Here is an 11,746-nt window from a genome sequence, read left to right as displayed (position 1 = left end):
CATAGTTTCACATTTCTTGGAGACTTTGCTCATTCCTTTTTATCCTTTTATCTCTAATGTTGTCTTCTTGTTTTCTTTCATTAAGTTGGACTTAGACTTCTGATATCCTTTCTTCTGCTTGAACAATTTGAGTGTTTAAACCTGTGCATACTTCTCGGAGTTCCTGCATTGTATTCTTCAGTTCCATTAATTCATTTATATTCCTCTCTAAGTTGTCTATTCTCATTAGGATTTCATCAAACCTTTTTTCAAAGTTCCTAGTTTCTTTACACTGGGCTACAACATGTTCTTTTAACTCACAGTTTCTTATTATCAATCTTCTGAAGCCTGATTCTGTTAATGGGATGCGCTCGTTCTCCATCAAGCCTTGTTCCCTTGTTGATGAGGAACTGTGATCATCTTTAGAGGGAGAGGCATTCTGATTTTGAGTATTCTCAGCCTTTTTACGCTGGTTTCTTCCCATCATTGTAAATTTATCCACCTGTCGTCTTTGTAATTACCAACTTTCAAATTAGGTCTCTGAGTGGACGTCCAAGTTGTTAATTCCCAGGGCCACAATATGAGCAACCCACTGTGCTGGCTAAAACAGTGGCGTTAAAACTGATGTGCTTTTCTGCCCAGGAATCTCCAGTCTGGCTTCCTTCTTGAGTCTGTAGTAGGTGACTCTTGCCTTCCCAGAACTCCAAACCTCAGTCAGAAGGGGAACCAGTCCTGTTTACTCTGCACCAAGAGCTGCCGTGCTGAGGTGCCAGCAAAACTGCTGCGCCGGCCACAAGAGTTGCGCTGACGACCCGTGCAGCTCCTCCACTGGGAATCTTCTGTTCCGTGAGCGACCAAAATTTGTCTGAAAGTGTGGCGTCCTCTCGTTCTCTGCACTTTCACTGGGAGCTGCAATCCCGAGATGTTAGCGATCAGCCATCTTGGATCGTTCTCTATTGTAGTAATTGTTAACAATAAGCAGAGGACTCTAACCTGGAATATTCTGGATAATCCTCCGTATAAAAGTGTGCATGTCCATCAAATTAGTGTCCTTGTTTAATGCCACATCTTAAAAAGGTATTAAGTAAACTGTATTTACTTATGGATATAATTAGAATTTTTAAAATGTTCTTTTTGCCTTCAATTAATGAATGGATGGGGAGAATTGGTTATTCCGCATTTTCTAATGAAGTTCATTGCTTCCTTTTTTTTTATTTTTGAGACAGTTTTGCCTTGTCACCCCAGCTGGAGTGCAATGGGGAGATCTCAGCCCACTGCAACTTCTGCCTCCTGGGTTCACGTGATTCTCCTGCCTAAGCCTCCTGAGTAGCTGGGATTACAGGCACCTGCCACCACACCCAGCTAATTCTTTGCATTTTTGGTAGAGATGGGTTTTTGCCATGTTGGCCAGGCTGGTCTTGAACTTCTGGCCTTAAGTGATCCACCCATCTTGGCCTCCCAAAATGCTGGGATGACAGGTGTCAGCCTGGCCCTCATAGCTTCTTTAGTTCTGATCAGCAGTATATGAATTCTCTGATCATTTAAGTAATTTTCTTAAAGAAAATATTTATGAAATGCTAATAAACTATTAAGTGAACAAGTAATACAATATGCAATAATTTTTACACCATTCCTACAGTGCATAAAATTTTAATACAAACTTGGTGTATACTTGATAACAACTTACATGTTTATTTTACCATCTGGTAAATGTGTAAACAATATTTTGAGAAGCACATTTCATATTCACTTTGACAACTTATCCTTGACAATATGTGCCCTATCTTATGTATCAACTGGAAGAATCGGAAATTTTTGAAAAAGATGAATCCAGGAAAAAAGTTCATGTCCTAGTTTGTTTTAAAAAATATTATGGTGATTTGAGACTTAGATTTTTGTACCAAACTGAGGCATTTTGTTGTTTGATGACTTTTACTAGACATCCTGCTAATTAGGGTAGAATAATCAGAGCAGCTTCCAAACATTATATCATGTACATCAAATCAAGTTTCCTGCTAACACTATAGGCCACATAGGTAGGAATAATAAAATAAGTATGGTTCTATGTGTTGTTGTATAACAGTATCACATCTTTTAGAGAATATTTGGCTTGCTATCACTTACATCTCAATGTGGGATGATCATTTTTTCCAATGTGTTTTAATGAACCTCAAGTGAATAGCTTTTATTGAATACTTTAACAGCATTTATGACACTTTGGCCTTCTGTTTTTTTATTTCATTCTCTCTGCTTATTGGTCTCGTTGGAATAAATCTTAGGGGCTTACAGAAAACAACAAGCAGATAATTTCCATATTTAGTTTTAATGAACTATTAGCGGGTAATGATATAAGAACCTTTGTAAAATATTATGGACTACCTCTACACACTAATTATTCTCTTTTCTATAATAAAGGGCTTTGATAAGCAAATTATAAATTTTGGCTTTGATGAATTTATTTTTTATCTCAAAATATTTAAATTGAAGTAAAAATAAAAACTCAAAGCCCCATCGTAATCTCTTAGATTTAGAAATCAAAATACAGTGGGATCTTAAAATTATTTGTTTAAGTGACTCATACCATCAATTACTTTTTTATTTCAAATAGCAGTTTGAACTTTCCAAATTAGTTCTTATCATTTACTTCCAAATAGTATATATATCTTACTGTTATGATCATATAGCATAATTTTGAGAAATATTGTGTGCTTATATTTTTATCTGGAGCTGTGATATTGAGCTACATTATTCCTGATGCTTTATGAAGCTTATAACCTACTCTCTACAACAACCTTGCAGAATGAGCACTAACTTCATTTTATAGATAAGGAGATAGAGTCACAGAAAGTTGAGGCTATGTGCACTTTCCCATGGTTTATACAAGGAACAAATGTTAAAGCAAGAATTTAACCCCAGATTTGTTTGCCTGAAACCATGTTCTCTTCACTGTACTATTGGTCTCAAATTTTTGGTCAGGAGGACATGAAACCTGGAAGTATTTAAAAGTCCAACATAGCATCATTTAGTCTTGGAAGCATGAAGCTGCTTGATAAAGGTGTGAAATGCTAAGGGTGAAGCATGGAATGAAAGAGAAGAAATGGGGTTGACCTTTTACAATCCCTGAAGCATTTTGATTTTACATTTTGTAGTTGTTGTTGAGATGCAGTCTTGCCCTGTCACCCAGGCTGGAGTGCAGTGGCACAGTTTCAGCTCACTGCAATGTCCACCTCCTGGGTTCAAGCCATTCTCCTACTTCAGCTTCCCAAGTAGCTGAAACTATAGGTGTGTGCTGCCACATCCTGCTAAATTTTGTATTTTTAGTAGAGATGGGGTTTCACTCTGTTGGTCAGGTTGGTCTTGACTCCTTACCTCAAGTGACCCATTCGCCTCAGCCTCCCAAAGTGCTGGGATTACTGGCTGAATTTACAATTTAAAATCTGTTTCTGTTCAAACTCTTATCATGCATCCAACTCTTACCTCAGACCAATGCACAGGGTTTAGTTTGTCATAAAATGGATTTGAAATGTATTTCAAGCATATAAGAATCAACTACTCAGATTTTTTAAAAAACCAAGCAAACATAGTATCTCAGACACCATGGCAACTAAAAAAATTTTTTTTGAAATACCTAAAGTATTATAGTGATAATATTAATAATACTCATTGAATGCTTCCTTTATCACACTTTTTTTACATATTACACATTACTAATTTCATCCTCATAACAATTATGTGAGATTGATGCTATTATTATTTCCATTTGGCAGATGAAGAAACTGTAGTATAGAGAGGTTTAGTGACTTGCCTAAGGACACAGTAAATAATAGTTGAGCCAGAATTTGAACTCTGGCAATCTGGTATCAGAGTCATGACTATTAGTAGCAGTAGTATTAAGATAAATGAGATGATAATGGATTTATTTTTTGGGGTGATTGCTACAAGAAGTATGAAGAAAAACTTGGATAGAACAGAAGCTAAGAACTTGAAGGAGAAAGCAAATCTGCAATGTTTTAGGTTGGTGCAAAAGTAATTGCGGTTTTTACCATTGGAAACAATTGCAAAAACCAGTTGCAAAAAGCCACAATTACTTTTGCACCAGTGTAATATTGTTTAAAACTTTATTTAATGTTGTAAATATGAACAAAACAAATGAATAATTTACTTTTCATTTTTCAAAAAAGTATTAGGTTTTTATTTCAATTATACAATTATTTCTTCCAAATGAAATAATAGGAACGTATGTTGTTTGTGAATCTTTCAAATGATTCCTCTTTATTGGTCTCTCAGGGTTCTTTATAGTTCACAATAAGAGGGACTATTTAAGAATTTTAAAAAGTTTAGGCTATATAACCTTTTTAAAAAAATAATGAACAGAAAATTTTCACCTTTTGCTCAAAATTATCAGTGCCTCAGTGATACTTTTCTCATACAACTTCCTTTTTACAAAGAAAAACACACCTTGGTAAAATAATTTTAATTTCAAATTAGAAAAATTATTTTTACCAATAACATTGCAGATTTTAAAAGAAAGAATAGTACTTATAGAATTAATCAGAAGCTTGTTAAATTCATGTGGAATCATCTAGTTCCTTGGTTCCTTATTTAGCCAGTAACAATGGTCAGGACCTCTGAGAGAGATTGCCAAAATGAAAAATTTAATAGGGTATGTGATGTTTTATTGAACACAAGATCAATTGAAATACTTATGTGGAACATATGGTCGGCCTAATCACTGGGTATATAAGCTTAGAGATCAAGCTTTTTTTGCAACACTTTTGTTCTAAAGTTGAGTATCGTATGCGCTTTATAATTTTTTATTTGTTTGTTTGAGACGGAGTCTCCGCCTCCTGGGTTCAAGTGATTCTTCTGCTTCAGCCTCTCGAGTAGCTGGGATTACAGGCATGCACCACCATGCCTGTAATTTTTGTATTTTTAGTAGAAATGTGGTTTCGAGAAGCAGCTTCTCCTCTCCTTCTGGAATCTCTCCATAGTTCAGCCTGCCTGCCTCCACTCCTGCCTCCACCATGTCCACCAGGGTGACCCATAAGTCCTACAAGGTGTCCACCTCTGGCCCCGGGGCCTTCAGCAGCCGCTCCTTAACGAGTGGGCCCAGTGCCCGCTTGAGCTTCTCCCTAGTGAGCAGTAGTGGCTTCCGGGGTGGCCTGGGTGCAGGCTATTTTGGGGCCAGCGGCATAGGCATGGGAGGCATCACCGCCATCACCATCAACCAGAGCCTGCTGAACCCCATTAAGGTGGATGTGGACCCCAACATCCAGGCCGTGCGTACCCAGGAGAAGGAGAAGATCAAGACCCTCAACAACAAGTTTGCTTCCTTCATTGACAAGGTGCGGTTCCTGGAGCAGCAGAACAAGATGCTGGAGACCAAGTGGAGCCTCCTGCAGCAGCAGAAAACGGCTAGGAGCAACATGGACAACATGTTTGAGAACTACATCAACAATCTGAGGTGGCAGCTGGAGACTCTGGGCCAGGAGAAGCTGAAGCTGGAGGCGGAGCTTGGCAACATGCAGGGGCTGGTGGAGGACTTCAAGAACAAGTATGAGGAAGAGATCAATAAGCGTAGAGATGGAGAATGAATTTGTCCTCATCAAGAAGGATGTGGATGAAGCTTACATGAACAAGGTAGAGCTGGAGTCTCGCCTGGAAGGACTGACTGACGAGATCAACTTCCTCAGGCAGCTGTATGAAGAGGAGATCCGGGAGCTGCAGTCCCAGATCTCCGACACGTCTGTGGTGCTGTCCATGGACAACAGCCGCTCTCTGGACATGGATGGCATCATTGCCGAGGTCAAGGCGCAGTAAGAGGAGATCGCCAACCGCAGCCGGGCTGAGGCGGAGAGCATATACCAGATCAAGTATGAGGAGTTGCAGATGCTGGCTGGGAAGCACGGGGATGACCTACGGCATATAAAGACTGAGATCTCCGAGATGAACCGGAACATCAGCTGGCTCCAGGCTGAGATTGAGGGCCTCAAAGGCCAGAGGGCTTCCCTGGAGGCTGCCATTAGAGATGCTGAGGATCGCGGGGAGCGGGCACTCAAGGATGCTCATGACAAGCAGAAGGAGCTGGAGGCCGCCCTGCAGCGGGCCAAGCAGGACATGGCAAAGCAGCTGCGTGAGTACCAGGAGCTGATGAATGTCAAACTGGCCCTGGACATCGAGATCGCCACCTACCGCAAGCTACTGGAGGGCGAGGAGAGCCGGCTGGAGTCTGGGATGCAGAACATGAGTATCCACACGACCACCAGCGGCTATGCAGGTGGTCTGAGCTCTGCCTATGGGGGCCTCACAAGCCCCGGCCTCAGCTATGGCCTGGGCTCCAGCTTTGGCTCTGTCGCAGGCTCCAGCTCCGGCTCTGTTGCGGGCTCCAGCTCCATCAGCCGCACGAGCTCCACCAAGGCTGTGGTTGTGAAGAAGATTGAGACCCGCGATGGGAGGCTGGTGTCTGAGTCCTCTGACATCCTGCCCAAGTGAACAGCTGCAACAGCCCCACCCAGCCTGCCCCTCCCAGCCTGCCCCTCCTGAGGCTGCCCCAGAGCCCAGGAGGGAGGTTGCTGTGCAGGGGAGCGCAGGGAACAGGAGACCCACCTGACGCTCAGCCCTAGCCCTCAGCCCACCGGCGGGGAGTTTACTGCCTGGGGACCCCCCTTGCCCATGCCTCCAGTTGCAAAACAATTCAATTGCTTTTTTTTGGTCCAAAATAAAATCTCAGCTAGCTCGGAAAAAAAAAAAAAAAAAAAAAAAAGAAATGGGGTTTCACCATGTTGGCCAAGCTAGTCTCAAACTCCTGACCCCAGGGGATCTGCCCGATGGCCTCCCAAAGTGCTTGGGATTACAGGTATGAGCCATCATGCCCGGCCATTTTATGCACTTTATAGTTAGTGTTAATCTCAAAATGTAAATCTGCATTTCTTTTTCTTAAAAAAGGAGCAATTTCAACAAAAAGGGAAACAAATAGGACATGTAAAAAAATAAATAGTAAGCATTTCTTTTTTGCTTATATGGCTTATTTTACAGATTCAATGAAATATATACGTCGAATTGAGAAAAATTTCCTCCCATATTAAAAAAATTTTTATTTATATGTTTTATGAATGGCCTTTTATTTTGTGGTTTCAACTTTCAAATAAGTCTCTAAAAAAGAGTCAATACTTCTGTGTTAGTAACTATTTTTGATAGTTTATTTTTACATTTTTTTTTTTTTTTTTGCCTCCCACTCCAACACTGTCCTGAGGAGCAAGTTGTAGGTTTACATTGCTGGCCAAGGCAAAATTGTAACTCCTGCTTTTGACTGCCCTAGCCTCTTGTGTCTCTCTCTATTTTGTATACTGACTGCTTCTCTATTCTTTTTTCAGTGACTGAATATTCTTTTGCTTTCTCTTGTACTTTTTCAAGTTTGCTTGAATATCTTACTGGTAGTTCTTAACAATGGCTGCTTATTATAATCACCTGTCACGCTTCAAAACAAAACAAACAGAAACAAAACAAAAAACCAGATTCCCAGGCTAAAATAAGAATCTTTGGGGCTGAAGCTGGCATTGATGCTTTTAAGAAATGCCCCAGGTAATTATAATAATTAGCGAGGGTTGAAAACCACTGAGCTAAAAGGATGAAATGCTAATACTTGCTTCAGGAATCAGCAGACAGGGTAGGAAGAAGGTATTTTGGGCCTGAAACCTTTCTGATATCCTGGGGTCACATTACACAGATAGTGTCTCCTTAGCTTATTCATATAGTTAGCCATGGTGTGGCTGGTAACCCAGTGGGGAGTGGCTGTGTAGCAATGTGTAACTATAGTCTATAAAATTTGCTTCATTTGTGTTTATCATCGCCAAGAAGCTGGCACCAAGAAAACAAGAGGTCAGATTTATCTGTCCACTCCTCTAGCAGCCTACATTGTCAGTTCTCCCAACATTTTGTATTTTGGAAAAGATGAATTATTCTTAGTCTATTCCTACTTTGTGTTTGCAAAAATTTCAATACATTATATAATGGGAATTGATGCTAGTCTTGGCAGCTTATCCATTATTCAAATACCTTTGCTGAAAAAAAAAAAAAAACCCATATTTTGGATAAGTCAATAAATAATAGCCAGAGCTTGATTAAATCTGGTTACAAGCTCTGGCATTTAGATTAGGTGTTATCTGAAACTTGCATAGATTAATCAATTCTTTTCTTTTAAAGATCTTACACTAAGATGCACCATAGTGGATCAAATACTTTTAATTAACTCAAATGAAAGCAATATCCAGCACCTACCTATGGTTTCAGAAATTGTTTTGCTGTTTGGTTGAACTAATATTGTTCAGTCTACTTGACAGAACCTGTTCAAACTGGCTCAAAAAATTAAGCTTTTTTTTGAGTAATCTTTAAAGTCTAAAGAACTTTGGATTAAGTAGTATTTCTGCAGAAAAATTTAAAAGAAAATACGGTACTGGGAGTCACTTTTGAGTTCTATAAGTCATTTAATTTTATTGAGCCACTATTTCTCCACCAATAATTTGGGTATAATGATGCTTTCCCTGCACATATGAATATTTTGAAGGGATTTGGAGAAGGAAGATCTTCCTGTAAATATTGTTGAGCTTTCAGTAAAGCTTTGTTAACATCTTTTAATAAAACGCTGTCTTCAGTGAAGACAGTGAAGTAGTGCAATAGAAATTGCTAATATTATTGAGAAACCAAGAGTCACAAAGGCATAATGTGATGTTTCCCTACAGCACTTTGTATTACCTTTGCTCTATCACGTAGACCATTTAAAAATTTTTGTTATTTTTACGGACTGGGTCTTTCTATGTTTCCCAGGCTGGTCTCAATCTCCTGGGCTCAAGCAATCCCGCCTTCCAAGTAGCTGGGACTACACTGTGTGCAGCTTGAGACTTTTAATAAATTGCTTATGGCTATTTCTTCTACTAGTAAGCAGACTTTCTTACTAGACTTTTATTTTACTGTACTGATCTTGAAAGCAGTGGCTCTATTTGTCTTTGTTAAGATTCTGGTGTAGACCTTGGTACACAATAGATTGAATAAATATGTTTCCAATGAATGTCGTTTTTGTATTTTGGATAAAAATATTAGCCATTTTACAAAAACTATTATAACGCCTTTTTCTTTTTGGGGGAGGTATACTGTTAGAAAACAATTATACTGTGTTGTAGAATATGTAAACATAAATTTATGAAGAGATTTGGTGCTTTTGAAAATGCACATTGAATTGGGAAATGCATAACGTTAAGTAAAAGTGACCTGGTGGAGGATGATGATTGCTATTTTATAGTAGGTAAGGTGTCAAGGAAAGATCATGGACTTTGGAGCTATGCTGACCTGGATTTGAATTAGTAACTCTGAAGCTGTGTGATCCTGGGCAAATTTCTTAATGTCTTAATTTCAATTTCTTTATCTGTGAAATAGGGATAATACCATTTACTTCATAGATAGTTGTAAGGATTAAGTAGAGACCTTGGTAAATCATCTGATACAATGTCTAGACATATTAGAGACTATGATAGCTGTTATTATTAAATTAAATTATTAAATTGGGAAAAGGATTCTTTCCAGGTAGAAAATGATTTAAAGTGTACTTCTATTTTCTAAAGACAGTCTTTTCAGTTGCATAGGAATCTCTGTCCTTTGTCTTTTTCTTTTACTTTAGTTTGCTGGAAGTTAATTTCCAAATGTTTCCAAATTAAGCATTATAAGATTGTATTGAGTATATTTTACTCTTGCTGACAAGGGATCTTGTACTATCAGAGGATTACAAGGTGAAGCTAAGCTGGTGGTTTTCATTCTAGCCCCTGTTAGTCCCTGTCACCAAACTACCACACAATTTGGAGCATTTGCCAGAGTTGGCTCAAGAGAGGCCAATCGAGACACTAATAGATGCATTTTCTCCATGAATACACCCTTGGATCACACATAGAATTCCTATTAACACCAATGAGAGTTAAACTTGTAAATCCCTTATGCATTGATGGGAGAATAGACCTTTTAGTTTACTTAGCCATCTTCCAGTTATTTGGCACTTTCCCCATCCCTTGTGAGTTCTCCAACATTTTCATTAAAGGCTTTTCTATTTTCTATTCTGCTTCATTCAGTTTGGGTTGTAATTCATGTTGGCCTGATGCCTTGGCAGCAATGAATGATTCTAATTGCCTCACTATCTATCTAGTCTGGCCTACCCATAAAGCCTTTCAACTTTTCATTCAAGCTTCCTGCAGTATCAACTTCATGGGTCACAAACTTCCCACTCTTATCCTTTCATTGCATCTTAGCTGCTTACCTCTTGTGTATTTAAGAAACTTGAGAGAGTTTATCATTATTTCACTACTTTTCTGTTACACCACCTTATCCTTTTTGTGAAATTAAAGCAGCATTGCGGAAAACTAAGGCTGCAAGGACGACTTTTGTCTAGACATTGTATCAGAAGAGCTAGATACCCTAGTTCATATTTACTTGAGTTAGCTAATAGTAAGTGGTTAGAAAAAAAAAATGATAAGTATTCTTCTATATCTACTCTGTTACCTCTACTATCAGTTCTACTTTCTTGCTCACTCACTGAAATACACATTTTTTTTTCTTTCTGATCCTGAGGATAATGAACTATGTGGATCATAACAACATAGGGAAAACAAAGGTCTATCTTTCAACTTGTGATTTTCTGGCAGACAGGGAGGCTGCTTCCATACTTTATATGGTATGGGTGTTCTGCTTTGATTCAATGTGGCAATGCTTATTTTGGAGGTTTTACAGAAAGCTTTCTCATATGATTAAAAAAGTATAGTAAACAGCCCCAGAATGTTTAAAAGGAAAGAATTACATGCTAATAGATTATGAGATACTTTATTTTTTACCTTCTTCCCCCGCTTTTTAATTATTCTTAAATTAAAAAAATTTTTTATTTTAGAAAATTTCAAGTATTACTTAATAATATAAGAAACTCTCATTTTTATCCATCCATTGATAGATCTATGAGACTTATCAGAGTCAGATTGGATTTTTGTGGCAAGACTACTTCATAGGTGTTATGATGTACTTCTATCAAGACAAAAGAGAAGTCTTTTTTGTCTATCGGCCAATAAGATTATTGTCAAGAAGCATTAATTCATTAGATTTTTGCATACTAGGCTTTAAAATTTCTATCATTTCTTCATTTATAACCTAGAATACTTATTAAAAGTATTACCCTCTCAATTTGGTTACAACAAAGTAAATTAATCTTTTCTCTTTGTCATTTTTAAAAATAATGACTTGGTTTCCAATATTTTCCAAAGGTGACCATTGAGGTATTTTCTTTTTATCATTACAAATTCATAGATTTAAACATATTTGATATATTTCAATCCATTGTAGTAATCATCAGATCATTCCATCTTTGGCCTGTGATGGCTTACTCAGTGTAACTCTTACTGCTTTTGACAGGACTCCACTAGTCATTGATAACATCTTTTCCTTTCTTGTATAGCAAGATTTTAGCTTCATCTTGAATTCTAAATAGTTCATCTAAATTTCATTTCCCACTTTTTTTTTTCTGAAAAAAAAAAAAGAAAGAAAGAAAGAAAGAAAAACAGGGTCTCCCTCTTTCCCCCAGGCTGGGATTACAGGTGTGAACCACCATGCCTGGCCTGACTTTAAAGTTTTTTCATGCCTAGGATGTATCTCATTAAGTAGGTATAGTCAAATCACTGTGTTTTAAAGGAATGTGGAATATTCCTTTCTTTGTGGCTGTGCCATCAACTGATAGGGTAAGTAG

General features: G+C 38.1%; 1 pseudogene; it reads left to right on the top strand.

The window, feature by feature from the left end:
• The first annotated feature begins 5,119 nt into the window (after positions 1-5,119).
• Positions 5,120-6,707, top strand: LOC100399800 (keratin, type II cytoskeletal 8 pseudogene; annotated as a pseudogene).
• The last annotated feature ends 5,039 nt before the right edge of the window (positions 6,708-11,746 follow it).

This window comes from Callithrix jacchus, chromosome 6 (assembly GCF_049354715.1).
Source record: "Callithrix jacchus isolate 240 chromosome 6, calJac240_pri, whole genome shotgun sequence".
In the NCBI taxonomy this organism is placed as follows: Eukaryota; Metazoa; Chordata; class Mammalia; order Primates; family Cebidae; genus Callithrix; species Callithrix jacchus.
The sequence above is the reverse complement of the archived record's forward strand: the minus strand, read 5'-3'. Positions and strand labels throughout refer to the sequence as shown.